Source organism: Hordeum vulgare, chromosome 3H (assembly GCF_904849725.1).
Source record: "Hordeum vulgare subsp. vulgare chromosome 3H, MorexV3_pseudomolecules_assembly, whole genome shotgun sequence".
NCBI classification, from domain to species: Eukaryota; Viridiplantae; Streptophyta; class Magnoliopsida; order Poales; family Poaceae; genus Hordeum; species Hordeum vulgare.
Window position 1 is genome coordinate 586,922,840 of NC_058520.1, and position 11,068 is coordinate 586,933,907.

At 42.6% G+C, this 11,068-nt stretch overlaps 2 pseudogenes; one reads left to right on the plus strand and one right to left on the minus strand.

Annotated features, from left to right (window-relative positions):
- The first annotated feature begins 1,847 nt into the window (after positions 1–1,847).
- Positions 1,848–2,920, plus strand: LOC123442120 (annotated as a pseudogene).
- A 5,387-nt stretch (positions 2,921–8,307) lies between these two features.
- On the minus strand, positions 8,308–9,764 carry LOC123440828 (annotated as a pseudogene).
- Between the last annotated feature and the right edge of the window lie 1,304 nt (positions 9,765–11,068).

An 11,068-nucleotide genomic window follows, 5' to 3' on the forward strand; every position in this document is an offset into this window, starting at 1 on the left:
CCTATTTTTAATTCAAAATAAAATTTCTTTAGCATTTTAATTCAAAATTCCTATTTTTTAGTATGCAAAAGTTTTGTAATTCTAAATTATTTAAATTATAAATAAACAAAAATGGAACGTTAAATTTTAAATAAAAAAGAAACTATCAAAACAGGCATTAGCTATTTTTAAAATTTTAGGACATTTTTTAAATACATTAAGATATTTTGAATTAGAAAGCATTTTTTTAAATGTCTTTAATAATTTTTAATACATGGAATTGTATTTGAGATCATGTACTTTTCTTATTGTACAAACATTTTTCTAAAATTGCAAACATTTTATTGTATATGCGAGCATTTTTTACAAAACTCCTAGCAGTTTTTGAAGTCACAAACATTTTAATTTTTTAAATATGTTGATTTATAATTTTCAATTTATTATAATTTTAAAGATTATTTTAAGTTCGAAATTATTTAAAATAAAAAAATAAAACGGAACTGAAAATAAATAAATAAATAAACGGAACTAAAATCAGACGCCTGTGCATGGGCCGGCCCATACGGTGTGTTGGATATTCTCCCAGCATGCAGAGCGTAATATATGAATTTTTTACATAGGCCGGCCCAGTCCAAGATTTTTCGCTTTATAAAACATTTTCTATTACTTACCGGTGGCATGGTGGATAATTTATGCAAACTTTAGGGGTAATTTTAAAGACGGATGACCAGAAACCGTATTTGATTTATTATTACGGAGAGATAGAGGAGAAGTTACAGTTTCGTGGACAAGTCCATGGATGGAAGGTTGGAGATGTATGTGACGATTCAGGGAGTATATCTCATGATGATAGTCAATTTCTGGGTAATTGATAAACCATGCATCGCCACGCCCGTCATGCGTGGGAAAGGGCGATAACTCTAAGCAGTGAAAAGGAGCACCAAGCTCATTGAGATGTGAGTTATATAGCATTTTAGTTTTATAATTTATGCGGAAATCCCTTTTTGAGGCCGAGCTCCAATGAGGCCAATTTTTGAAAAAAAATCAAAAATCATAAAAAATCATATTTTTACATTTTTAAAAATTCTAAAAACAATTATGAATATTTAACTTGTAAATTTTCAGGACCAAATACGTTGAAAGGAGGGCTGTGCAAAAAAGACAAAACGGGAGCTTTTTAACACATGATATTATTCATCCCCGGGTTATGAATTTGTCTTTTTTGTACAGATCCTACTTCAAGGTATTTTACCCTGAAATTTCACGCACATACGCATTACATCCTTGCTTCCTTGTACAATTATTTACAGATTTTTTTGAAACTGAAAATTGTGAATTTTTTTTTTTTTTCAAAAAAGCGGTCTCCATGGAGGCCGGGAGCCAAACGCCTCACTCAACATTATGTTGTTATTCCTGGGCAACTGTTGGTGCAGTTGTTTTGTGACACATTCAAGTCTTAACTCTTGAGAACTCAGGCATAAGCTCTCCATTTTCTAGTATGACGAATAGGTTGAATACCCCTGATTTAGAGCTTGCGTTTTCAAATCTCACAACTGGGGAAATGAAATCCAAGAACAATGTTTTCAGCCAGGCTTCGTGTGAAAAGGTGAGGCCCGTATGAAAAGGCGGGCTTTCGGGCTGCAGGGAAGGGATGTCCTCGTACACCGAGTAGTCTCCTCGGGTTCGTCCAAAGAAAGAGGCTTTACTTGTTTTCGCCGTCGCAGCCGCCGCCGCCGCTCGTGCTCCTCAAGGTTCGATCTCCTCTTCCCTCTGTATCTCCTTTCCGCTCCTACTTGCAGAACATGTATGTCCCCCACCATCTCATATGGGAACTGAATTAGGTCGCGCGATTCCTGTCATCAGTCTCAATGTCGGGGACAAGGACGGTGTCGATTTGCACCCCGGGTAGTGTAAAAGGCAGCCACGCGTTCAGTATTTTCGGGTACAGCAAGCATAGAGGCATTGGCGCCGGCAAGTTCATCAGATCCGGCGCCTTCTCCGTCGGAGGCCAAGACTGGGCCATCCGGTTCTACCCCGGCGGGTTTAACCAAGATTACACAAATTACATCTCAGTTTACGCTGAGGTCTTGAGTAAGGACGCCGAGGTGCACGCATCCTGCGACCTGAGGCTGGTCGATCAGAACACCGGGTTATCCTCTTCCCTCGACAAGACCGAACCAAGGCTGTTCAACCAGACCAACATCAGCAGGTTTGCCCTACAAAGGGCCAACTTCATGGCAAGGAGCGAGTTCGAAGCATCGGCCTACCTTCGGGATGACCACCTCGAGATAGAATGCATCGTCACTGTCATGAAAGAAGCGCTGGTGTCTGAAACCAAATCGTCCCGCAGAATCGAGGTGCCGCCGTCCGACATGGCTGCGCAGCTCGGCAACTGTGGGAAGCAAAGGAGGTACCGACGGATGTCACTTTCAGCATAGGTGCAGAGGTTTTCCCGGCACACAAGATTGTCCTAGCCATGCGGTCACCCGTGTTCAAGGCAGAGTTCTACGGGCCGATGGGGGAGACAGGAACACAGTTCATACCCATCAAAGACATGCAACCTGATGTCTTCAAGGCCCTGCTCCACTTCATCTATACAGATTCATTGCAGATTGTTGATGATCTCGAGGAAAATGACCGTGGTGAGATGGTCCAGCACTTGCTCGTGGCTGCTGATCGGTATGACATGGAGAGGCTTAAACTGTTATGTCAGAGCATCCTTTGCGAGAACCTTGATGTGGAGAACGTTGCAACTAGGCTGGCTTTAGCGGATCAACATCATTGCGACATTTTAAGTGATGCCTGTGTTGAATTTATCTCCTGTCCCAAAATTATGGACGCTGTAGCGGCCACCCAAGGGTATGTGGATCTCAAAACAAGTGGTCCTTCAATCCTTGTAGACGCACAGTTGAAGATTATGCGGAGGCTCTACAAAACTTAGATCAGCAGCGGACTGTGAGATGAATCGGACAGTTCACTCGCCAATTTATTGAACTGTGTGCTAGCTTTTCCTGTGCCAACCCATCCTAAGTTGAATTAAAAAAAATAGGGTTAGTTGAAGTTATATGACTGTGCCGCTTTCCGTATCAGCTCATCCCAACATCATTGCTTAATTCACCATTGTTTGCTTATCTACAAGTTTGATGTGCCAGTTTGTAACATATATTTACTGTTAATTACGTTGTGCATAGTTTTTACATATATATATATTCATCGTGTGCCACCTACTATTTTATATCCACCTCCCCAACTGAATTGATAAACCAGTCATAAAAACAGAATAATTAACAACTCAAACTACTGCTAGAGCTGGATGTTTTCGTCATTCTGCAACTATGTGTGATATATAGAAGCTACCATGTTGCAACATGTGCATCCACGTAAGGGAACTACTAGTTCACATCTGCAAGTAGAGGCACCACCAGCACAAGCACATAGGTGATCTCATCGATAATCAACTGTATGAGCTGGTTCTTCTAGTCCCCCACTGCATCTGCCGGAAGAATATGTGGGATTGTGGGCCACCGCCACTTTCTCGAGGCCATGATGGTCCTCTTCTCACCGGTTCATCTTTCCACTCTTTTTTCTATCAAGTTTGGATGATATTATGCAGTGACCTATATGACTTCTAAATTTTCAATTCATTAGTGGAAACGTGCAGTGTTTGTTTCTACAAATTCTTAGTAAAATATTTGATTATCTCGTTCTCCTGTTTTCTGCGAATATAGGCAAGTATAGAGAACATCATCAGAAAAATAACTGTCATGGGATGCCTAATGCAGTGGCCCAATTATTCTGTGTTGTATTCCAAGATGCCTGAAAAGTGAAACGGATACGGAGTAGAGCCTTAGGTTGGATCCTATCATAACGATGGACAGAGAATCACCGTATAAGTTTGAGGTTTTCTCATCTCCCTGGCGTAGCAAGGCTATTGTGAACTTTCGAAAATTTCAGGCCACGTCTCATCTATCTCACATACTTCTCGACATAGCCCCCCTAGAGCTCTTTGCAAGTAAGATACCTCAGCTTTACCCGGTATCCTGTAAGATCCTGATCAATCCCTTTTTCTGTAAGCTCTTGATCAACCCTTTTGGTCTAAATTAGCGGTCTGCTCTTATTGTCACAAGCTGTTACTAAGTTGTATACTGACTACTGAGAAAGAAGTGCTGGTAAAAAAAAGGATCATTATTCACCTTCTTTTTATATGGAAATTCCCTGGAAAATTTCTGAAAAAAAATATGAAAGGAAAGGAAAATGTAGTTCTACTTGTATGGTACTCTGGCAGCTGAAGAAACAACTCCAAGGATTCAAACACAAACAGAAAAGTGAAATAACCAGATCCAGATCCACAGTTGTCATAAGAATGCACAACAATTCCTATAGACCGGCCGATAATCTAAAGATCAACACAGATAGTCTGATAAAGAGTAAGCATCAACAACTAAACAGTACATGGCATAGCTCAATTAGTTTGTACTACAATTTGAATCCTCAACAATCCAGGAACAGTTTTGTCGCCTGGTGAGTGTCCCTTTTTTGGATGCTACAAACTCATGCAATTTTTATTTTTCCAAAATATTTTATTTTAGTACTTCCTAATATGCAGACACTGTGATTTTTGGTAGAACATAGAGTTAAAAATGACTTACAGAAGACCACACATATCCATAGAACAGTACATGGCATAAATGAGTTAGTTTGCTTCAAAAATGTTTGGTACAACGCATTTGAGTGTAAGCCCAACACATGGATTGGTTACACATGTGTCTCATAAGGGTCAGATCGACAACGCGTAAAATTGAACCAAACAAAACCAAAGCCCAGCACGCGCATAGTAAACCCAGAACAAACCAACCAACCTACCATAGCAGCATGAAAAGAAAAGAAAACAAGCTCACACACAACGCAAGTGCAACACTCCGATCGATTGAGAACAATGTCGGGGAGTCAGAATAGGGTTATCGCTGCTGGTACCTGCTCGTCGTACTCCTGTCAGCAGGCGCAGACCAGCAACAACAAGTGGTGGTCATGTCCATGATCTGCTGCTGCTATAAGCAGAGCTACGCAGGACTGGAGGAGGTACTCCGGCCCATACTCCTGCAACTTCAGGTGCATCCATGACTGCATCACCAACAACGCCCATGGCTTCCAGCTGCGGCGACATCTGCCTCATGGTGGAGACTCGAGAAGTATGAACTCTGATCATTGGTGTGTTTTGGGTGGATCGTTGTTGCCATGGTAGGGCCAGCTAATGCTGGGTGGATCGTCGATTCCTGTATGCAATCACTGCACCAAGAACCTGGGAGCTACCACACCGGCCAACATCAACTGATTGATATGTCAGAGTGATCACACACAACAGAGTTTCGTCAGCGTAATGGACTGTTAATCAAGCAATGATCTGAAAATAATGAAATAAATTGGTTTTGTTTCATCAGTGTAGTTTGAGATCTGAAAAGATATACAGAACTGGCGAAAAGGTTTTGTTTTCTTTCTTTATTTGATTGATGTAAAAAGAGTGATTGCATACAGGAACATGTCAAATTATATATACTGCAGGAGTGTTGTCTTTTCTTTCTTTTGGAAGTTGAGGGCGTGGTATGTGGGGTATAGTCTGTGATTGAGTATGTGATGCCACTGTATTTTGGTAACTACAGAACTGGGGAGTTCTAATTAGTTATGTATCATATACTAATGCTCTTTTGGTGTACTTTGGTAACTACTAGAGAACTGGCAAATATGTATAAACAGATGCTCTCACGGACATATAGTCAGGAACTGAAGCACAAGATTATTTCTGGAACAGGAAGCTATACTCCCTCTGATACATATTAATTGTCGCTGATTTAAATCAGCAACAATAATATGGATTGGAGGGAGTACAAAAATTCACAGCAAGATCAAGTTTCAATCTAAGAAATGATCCCAGGAACATATAGTTTGCACAAACTGACCCCGGAAACAAGTACAACTCTGCACAAAATTGCAGCCCCGATCCTTAGTTTCAAACAACTTGTAATAGAAACTCTCAGTTTCTTTGCAGAAGACTGTACTAAAGGTGATTTCATACAGGGGGTAACTATTATCTTTTTGAGTTAATTATCTTACATGTTATCTTTTATGTCTGTTTCATAGCATTAACATTCATCCCCATATCCTGGGAGGAGCTGCACAAAGTACATTTTTGGGGAACTAGGTGTACGAGGTCGTAGTTGATTGACATGCTGGCCTGTGAAATGCAGCAACAATGTACAAACTAAGTAGATCCCTGATAACAGCATCGGGTCACCGAAATACTAATACTAACACCGAGTAACTAGGTCGCCGAAATAAAAAAAAAGCAGAGAAGGCAGAAACTGCACAAGAAGCATTCTTTCAGAATCAGAAGTATCATCTGAAAGAAAAGAGGGTTCACAGGAGTACAAAACTAAATGACCAATTTAGTGTTCTGCCATTAATCATCTAGTAACTGAACATACTATTTTTTTTACAGAAAAACAACTGATATACTAACAGAAGGAATTGATGATCTCAATGACACAATGCAAATTCAAGTCTTTATCAGAGAAAAGATGTAGACTTAAAGTTTCCATTAGTTAACTGAAGATTCAACTAACCAGGATTTCAACCTACACTAAAAGTTAGATGAGGGTTGGCCCATGCGGATCCAACCACCCCAATCTCACTGCTGGTACAATAAGCAAAAAAGCTAAGGTAAACGTTTCGCTTCGGCGCGCCGGGGGAAGCAACGCGTTGGTCGCCCGCTACCCAAGTGTCTCGCGCACGACCCGCGTGTATGGCCATGCAACATTTTCCCCTGTGGTGATCGTTTAAATTTGCTACAACCGGTGTCCAAATTTGCTACATTTGTTCACAAAGTTGTATATACGTTTGGTTGCAACCTCAGTTCGTCGGATTTTTTGCTACAACCGGTATTTTTTTGCTACAACCGTGTTAATTTTTGCTACAACCGGTATCATTTTTTGCTGCAACCGTTCACTAAAAAAGTTGCATACACGTCCGTCAGAGTTGCAACCCGAGTTCACCGGATTGTTTTGCTACAACCCTTATTTTGTTTTGCTACCACGCATCATCAGCTTCGTTTTTTTGTTACGACCACGTTGATATTTTTTTTTACTACAACTATATTTTTGTTACAACCGTGGACAAAAATTGCTGCATCATGGACGAAATTTGTTGCATCAAGAAATTTTGCTGCATGGAGATCTAACGGTGCGGCCCGCGTGCAGCTGACGGATCGGGCGACCCGTACGCGGCCGGCCGAAAGCTTTGACCGGCGGGTCGGCGTAGAGCACTTCCCAAAAGCTAATGCACTGCACTGCAGCTTCACAAAAACTCAACTCGAGAAGTCTTTTCTCATAGAACAAACCGATACTGCACTGCAGTTCGAGATGAAGAAGAAATTATAAGGTTAGGGTGACAACTAGTAGTTGTGCATTTACTTTCAACTGTTGTTCTTGCTTATTGTTGCAGTATTATGACATGGCCATTTTGAGCTATTGGTATCGAGTCTAGTTCTCTTATATGGTGATCACACATCAGTTGCACCAAATGCCTAGTTGAAACAGCTCTGAACACATGCTGGGAACATCTTATGTTCTTCGCAGCAATGATGAGCTGCAAAGCACATCCTCTACAAATTTTATTTCTGCAGTAATGCCCATAAATGCAAGGAACAAACTGTGAATGCAATTAGTTCGAAGGGCTGAAGCGTAGACGCATGAGAGCATTAGAAAAACATATGAAACGCTACTTTCATACCCAGTTGTAAGCCCAAGACGCATCGTAGATCAGCACAATAAACCATGTCTTGCCCAGGACATGACATTGCAAAAATAACAAAGCTTATAGCGAACAATAATGCATGCTAATATGATCAGCAGTTTAATTGCGGAAGCTAAATTGACAGGTTGGCAAAACTTCCATGTCATAATTAGGCACCAGATTGCAATTCTAATAAGTAATGCAAGAAAAGAAGTGGGACACACAGACAAAAGATAGCATAAAGCACAATAGATGTAGCATTTGGTTCATATATATGAAACGTTACTTTCATACCCTGTTGTAAGCTCAAGCGGCATTATGCAGCAGCTCGACAAACCATGTCTTGCCCAGGACATGACATTACAGAATTAACAAGCTTACAAAGAAAAATGATGCATGCTAATATGATGAACGGTCCGACTGCAGGAGCTAAATTCAGAAGTTGGCAAAAACTTTCATGTCCTAATTAAGCACCAGATTGCATTTGTATGAAGTAATGCAAGAGAAGAAGTGGGACACACAAACAAAAGATAGCATAAAGCACAACAGATGTAGCATTAGGTTGATACCAACTTATCCAGTACTAATTAAGACAACAAACAGTAGTTCCACAAAGGTGAGCTAACCTAGGAGGCTAGGATCAACCAGTTTCTTACCCGTTACATGGCAAGGCATATCCAAAATAACGAGGCAAAAGACTAGAAAGTAATTAGGAACAGTTACTTAGCAAAAGCATAGCCTTGGCAGTTGGGTCATCGAGATCAATCTCCCCAAGTTGAACGAAGATCAACCATTGCCTTCTGGAATCTGTTGCAATGCAAGTTGAGAATCCGGGATGTTGATGGTGTAACTCGAGAGAAGGTGGATTATCGTCGAAGGACGGTCAGCAATGAGGGCAAACTTATTGTCCTGCTTCACGAACTCTGCAACTTCAGAGATCCTCTCTACTTTTGTCCCTGATGTTGCACTTGCAGATATGAGCCGATGAACCAAGAATGTCGGTGTAGTAAACACAGTTTGCATCAATGCCTGGGAACTTGGCGGCATCGATGGCCAGGGATCTCTGATGGCCAATGAAGACGACATAGTTGCTGATGTTGTCCAAAGCCACAAACTTATCGATCTGTTTTCTAAAAACAGAGAAGATCCCTGTGCATTCATGACGAGCATATGTCCAACCAAACCCTCTGGAAAAAACAGGATGTCGGCTGCATTACTGGAAAATCAAAATTGGGAGCCATCATCATACGATGAGTAACAATCATCATACGCAGTAAGACAATCAAAATTGGGAGCCATCATCATACGATGAGTAACAATCATCATACGCAGTAAGACTGCATCATCATCAGAGACACCACCTACGGCCGTCTTCCGCCAGAATCGTAAGCTGCTTGCTTGGTCTCTAGGACGAAGAACCTATTACTTATGCGGCTGGCCAAGTAAATCTTGTGAGATGAGTCGCAGAACAAGGTGAGCTTAACCAAGAGCTGACATCAAAGACGACATCAGCGGATCCCACCTCCGGCGGCACGGGCACCACGAAACGGATGCCGACGCCGGAGAGAGGGTTGAGGACGAGGGCCGTGTGAGGAGGCCTTTTCTCCGCCAGGACCAAGTAGCCGTTGTGAGTGGTGGCGACGGCGTGGTAAACGCTGAGCGGCGGGGGCTTCTTGCGGAGGAAGCGGTCGGAGTCGGTATTTAGCAGGAGCATCTCTTCTCCTTGGCTCGGGAAGACCTCGCCGAGGATGATCCAGCGGCGCACGCGGAAGTGGGGGTCGGTGGCGGCGCGCCAGCCGGAGCATACGACGCGGTAGTCCATGTAGTTGTCGAGGTCGTTTGTGGCCAGGAGGGAGTCGGCGAGGCGGCGGACGAGGTCGGGCGGGAGGGCGGACCAGCCTGCGGCCGGAAGGAGCGGCGAGGTTTCCAGACGAGTCGGGGCCCCCTTCTTCCTCTTCTTGGCGGGCGGGGGAACAGGGGCGGCCATGGCTTTGGGGTGGAGGAGGCCCGGACGCTGAAAGGAAGGTGGGAGGCGGTGAGAGCGCAGGGGTGTGGCCGGATGTGGGGATGCGGTAGCCGGATCTGGAGAGCGTCCCAAACGTATCTATAATTTCTGCTTGTTCCATGACCTTTTGGGTGACATTGTTATATGTTTTGCTACACTTTTATATCATTTACACATATTTGGACTAACCTACTAACTCAATGCACCCAGTGCGAGTTTCTGTCTGCTGATGTCTATTTTGCAGGGTCTTTTACCCAATTTTCCGAAGCCCGAAAAAAATTCAAAAAAAATATAAAAAATTGGTACGTCCATTTTGCATCATGTTTTCATGTTGATATTTATCGCTTCTTTGGCTGTTATTTCACTTCGCGGTACAATTCTTATGCATTTTCTCTCTTATTTTGCAAGGTTTACATGAAGAGGGAGAATACCGGCAACTGGAATTCTGGCCTGAAAGTGGAGCAAAGTTGAGATACCTATTCTGCGCAACTCCAAACGCCATGAAAATCAACGGAGATTTTGTTCCCAATATATAAAAAATACTCGGTCGCGCCATGGGGGGCTTGTGGGCAGCCCACTGGCCCACTGGCCCCCCTCTTTTGCTATATGGAGGGTTTTGTCCAGAAAAAAAAATCAGAGGGGAGCTTTTTCGTGGTTTCGCCGCCGCCACGAGGCGGAACTTGAGCAGAACCAATCTAGAGCTCCGACACGACGATCCTGCCGGGGAAACTTCCCTCCCGGAGGGGGAAATCGTCGCCATCGTCATCACCAACACTCCTCTCATCGGAGGGGACTCGTCACCATCAACATCTTCATCAGCACCATCTCATCTCCAAACCCTAGTTCATCTCTTGTAACCAATCTCCGTCTCACGACTCCGATTGTTACTTGTTAGGTTGCTAGTAGTGTTGATTACTCTTTGTAGTTGATGCTAGTTGGATTACTTCGTGCAAGAGTTTATGTTCAGATCCTTGATGCTACTCATTACACCTCTGATCATGATTATGATTATGCTTTGTGAGTAGTTACTTTTGTTCCTGAGGACATGGGATAAGTCATGCTAATAATAGTCATGTGAATTTGGTATTTGTTCGGTATTTTGATATGTTGTATGTTGTTTTTCCTCTAGTGGTGTTATGTGAACGTCGACTACATAACACTTCACCATTATTTGGGCCTAGAGGAAGGCATTGAGAAATAGTAAGTAGATGATGGGTTGCTAGAGTGACAGAAGCTTAAACCCTAGTTTATGCGTTGCTTCGTAAGGGGCTGATTTGGATCCACTAGTTTAATGCTATG